This window comes from Pinus tabuliformis, chromosome 4_2 (assembly GCF_031772625.1).
Source record: "Pinus tabuliformis cultivar Carrire ecotype Pingquan chromosome 4_2, CPIR1, whole genome shotgun sequence".
NCBI lineage: Eukaryota > Viridiplantae > Streptophyta > Pinopsida > Pinales > Pinaceae > Pinus > Pinus tabuliformis.
Window position 1 is genome coordinate 32,391,011 of NC_142304.1, and position 4,756 is coordinate 32,395,766.

A 4,756-nucleotide genomic window follows, 5' to 3' on the forward strand; every position below is an offset into this window, starting at 1 on the left:
ATAATTTATAAGGAGAATGCAAAAAGGAATCCACACGTAATTGCTCCCGCAGATGTGACAATGCGCGAAGTCCAGGATGAAGAAATCACACAGCTACGTGAGGTCAAATACATAAGGATTCAAGAAGCCATTCAGCGAGGGAACCTTAGACTTCGCGAACTTGAAAAAGACTAGGTACGATTAAGGATGAAAAGAATTTTGATGGACGCCGAGGTCAAGAGGCTGGAAAACGAGATCAAGCAAGCATGTCTCGTCGATAAACCAAGGATGACAAGGCAAGGTGCGGATGATCATACCACTGAATTAGAAGAGTGCCACCGAGAATTTATGACTTTGTTGACATGGCTACGACTGTATCTCACCAAACGCAATAACCAGGAGAGTGCACTGCATACGATAGAACGCACGGTGCCAGCTGTCGCGAGGGAAATTAGGGAATTTCCGCGAACTACACTGGAAGGGGAGTTGAAGCCTCGCACAGGTGGTGCGACCACTTGACTGACCATAGGAAGCACAATCTCAGTGCTCCAAGAAGTTAAAAGAGAGTGTGTGACTATAAAAGAGTCTGATTGGGAGTTTCGCGATAAGGGAGGTGCACGTAGAATCAGCATGTCACAAGGTTCGTGCCTGCGCACGAGGGGCTGCGCTGTCGCGCGGGTAGGTTGGGAAGTGACCATTGTTGTCACTGTTCATGAGGGGATGTCCGATTTGAGGCCAAATGGAGCGGGCAGTGGGCATTTAAGACGCAAATCAAGGGCAAGATTTGGGACAATCTGCCGCCAAGAAAGCATTGATGGCCCGGAATTGGGGGGAACGATCAAATTTGAATTCAAAAGGCGCTATAAAACTCCAAGGGCTAGCCACGAGATAACATTTTTTCACTTGAGATTTGAACAGTTGATTAGAGCACATAGTGTTATAGACATTTTTGTGCCTTGCATCACTGAGCATGAAATGTCAATAATCAAGGGATCCAAATTCCCTAAACATGTTGTTCTTACCCCTAGAAGAACAAGGCCAGCAAACCACAGCACTTAACAAAAGTTCTCCACCTGAAAAAAAAAAACTCAAAAACAAGGCAATTCTAGATCATGTCAACTGCTCCACTGAGCATCTGCGCTGAATGTCAACTGCTCCACTGTCTACCTGCATTGAATGTCAACTGCTCCATTGTCTACCTGCGTTGAATGTCAACTGCAAAGAAAGCTACCTGCGCTGGGCGAGTTTGGACATGTGGCAGAGTCATTCCTCAAGGTGTCAATGCCCAAGAAGCTTCCAAAAGGACACTTGGATCAAGGAATTCGACTGGTGATGAGTAAGAGGTTCCAAATCTCCAAGTGGAAGCAAGAACCTCCAAGTGGACTCAAGAACTGAAGTGGGAGAGGACACTAGTCAGCTTCATGCCAGCCTCAAGCTGACTCATCCTTTCTCCAAAACTCCTATATATAGATCTCTCTCATGAGGTCTAGGGAGGCTGGAATTTAGTATTTGCAAAGAATTGCTGTTGGTTTGTGGCTAGAAATATTGGGTGTGTTATGCTTTGAAAGGAGCTGAAGAAGGAAGTCCATTCTGCTGGGAAGGAGATGCTGGGTTGGAGCCCTATGGGTTGTATCTCTTCCTGAACACTGTTACTTTCAATAAAGCTATCTTGATTCTTTCCTATATGCTGGTGTATTTTGTGTAATTGCATTAGTATATTTGATTTACTTCTAATCCTGAATCATTTATGAATATGTATATTTCCCTTTATATTGTGTTCTTCTCTTGTTGCAAGTAGCTCCTCTCTTGTCACAGGTAGTTGTTCTCTTGTGATCTCGTGGGATTCAAGTAGTTGTTCTCTTGATCGAGCGAGGAGGCAAGTAGCTATGGACACACAAAGAGAAGAGGATCTAGTTCGAGGGACAACCGGAAGATAACGGTAAGTCTGCCGATCTCCTCTTTTTCATATTTCATAAAGGAAGAAGTCATGATAGCTGTATTCGTTTGTTGCTAAGGCGCTGTCACACCTTAGGTGGATAGGATCGTCCTAAATAGGCATTTTTCCCCACAACAAATTGGCGACTCCGCTGGGGAAGAACTTGTTTATTCATTTCATTTGTGTTTCCGTCATTTGTTTACTTCATAGACTTGACAGCTACTATTGAACTGCATCTTTCCCGGATGCAAAGTAAAAGTTGCTGCTTTGATCCAGTATGTTGGACTTGTCTATGATTTAAACTAGATCCACAAATGACTTGATTGATCCTTGTGATAGTATTTAGTACCCTATCAAAGCATCCCTCTGTTTATACCTTGCTTGTGTTTCTGATTTGGCCTGAAACAGTGGATTTTTGAGCATTTTGTGACCCAGAAACCAAGGGAAACGAGAGTTTCTCTCTTCATTGTAGGCACTGTTAAGGTAGTCTGCATTTCAACACAGGTCCCGAAGGGGCTACCTGCGCTAAATGTCAAACTGATAGTGTTGAACCTGCGCTGAACCAGTGTGGTCTTGTGCAGCTGGGTTTCTTTGTCCCTTTTTGCCCTATTTTGATCTCTGTTTTTGCAGCCTTTAACCAAGTATAGGTACTAGTCTGATAACCCTTTTCTTTGCCTGAATTCCGCCCCAATTTTTGTACAAAAAAATTGTGAATGTTTTTATGTGTTTGTGGCATCATTTACAGTCTTCCTTTGCATGAGTAAAGTAGTCTTTCTGTAGCCTTTGATTCAGATCTGATTGAAAGTGATCTTAGAAGAGAGCTCATTGGCTGTTTGTTCAGATTGATTATAGTTTACTTTTGCTTATTGGTTTGAATTTGTTCTTTTCAAAGTATCAAAACGAGTCTTTATTTCGAAAATCGCAAAGTGATTGTAATCTCTTCTACCCTTGTTGATTTCGAAGAAAGTGAACTTGTTTATTTTGATCATTGTAAAAGCAAATTCAAAGTTGTGCAAAAAGATTTCTTTGTAGGCATTTATACTAAGAAAGTGAAAACAAACACCTGCATTGTGCATTTTGCATTTGATAAGTTTGCATGTTGGATTTAGGGAAAGTGCATTAGAGTGTGCTTATTGCTCTTTGAGAAAAGATAGTCGCTCTCTTTCCCTTTAGTAGCTAGGATTTTCAAAGTTGAAAGATTGAAAAGCTTGCTTATCATCTTAGACTGCATTTATGAAGTTGTATCATACATCTCGTGGTGAACCTTGAAAGGCAAACTTTAAAAAGATCAACCTAAAATAAACTGAATGAACCTAACAACGCTTTGTAACATAACGCACAACATAGAGGTCTAGGCTAGAGACGTGTTCCGGCGTCGTTAAACATAGTGACTTTCGATCTCGAAGAAGGTGGGTGATTCCTCCTGAGAGTCGGTGGCGCTAATACGGATTGTGCTCCCACGTACCGTCGCGTATATATTGGGAGACCCCTATAGGCATATATCTTTTATCCTTAGGAAGCCGTGTTGGCCGCCCTACTGATCGCAATGCAGTGAACACAGCATTCACGAAGATCGACCACCCGTACCGTAAAAAGTATTTTGTGGTTTTGCGAAAGGTTTGGCACACCCTCTGCCTAGATCTCCAGAGCAGTTTCTTTTGGCCTTTTTCAGACTCTATAACAGAAAAAGTCCATCCGAGCATTTGTCACTTCGGGCTCGTTAAAACATCGAAGGAGACTAGAGTCATCTTTAGCTTTTTCTCGACTCTTTAAAACTGAAAAAGCAAGTTGTGTCTAAAAGCGTCGTTAACAATTTATTTTAAACGGAACAATCACCCTTTAATCCTGCGTTGATATTTAGGTTGAAAAGATGGAGCACACCAACCAAGGAGTTCCCTTGGGTGGAAATCTTAGTCCCTTCTCCTCTTGGAGAGATGTTGGTGCGCCCCACATGGCCACATTGTCGCTTCCAGGACTGACAATTGGCCTACCAGTTTGGCTCTTTTCAACCAATGTCGTTCAGAATACCACCACTCCTGAACAGTCGAGTCAACAGTTAGATCAAACGAGAGTTGCCTCCCAGCCTTCCACTTCATCTTCCTCCCCTCCTTCCTCTTCACTTGATGGAACTGGTCGATAAAAAAATCGGGTTCCTAAGGAGAAGAAGGAGAAGAAGAAGAAGAAGGAGCCTAAGGCGACTGGGGGCAAACAAATGTCATCTAACAAAAATCCACACACCGCACTTGTAAGGCCTAAATCGCCATGCATCATATGCAGGGGAGACCACTTCCATAGAGATTGTCCCTTTATCCCACGGATACTAAGAGACTGGTCCCCTCATTTGCACAATTCGGGAGCATCGACCTCTGATAGCCATGTCGACTGCTCACCATCAACTAGTGGGAGTGAAGCTCCAGGACATAATGGGAAAGTTAAATTTCCCTATAAACTGTGTGAACGCGATCACGCCATCCACCGTTGTCCCTTCTTAGACGAGGCAAAAAGAGTTCTGGAAGATCGTCCGATTTTACGAGCGAATCTTCCTCCTGGATATCAAAGACTCCTGCCAAGTCCCTCGCTAGTTGAGAATCCGGCTGAGCCACTTAGATGGTCAGCCAAAGCACCTGTCATTGAAGAAGAACCGTCTGGATCCATGCCTGATGAAAGTCAAAAGGTTGATACGGCAATTGACCCGGTTTTGCCTTCAGAGGCTCCATCTTCGAATGACACCATCACGAAGGAGAATACAGATGACACCGTCCAAGTTCTGTTCATCAGCACTGACTCTGATGATCAAGGGGGCAATGCCACCATTCCTTTGTCGCAGGAAGGAAGTTCATC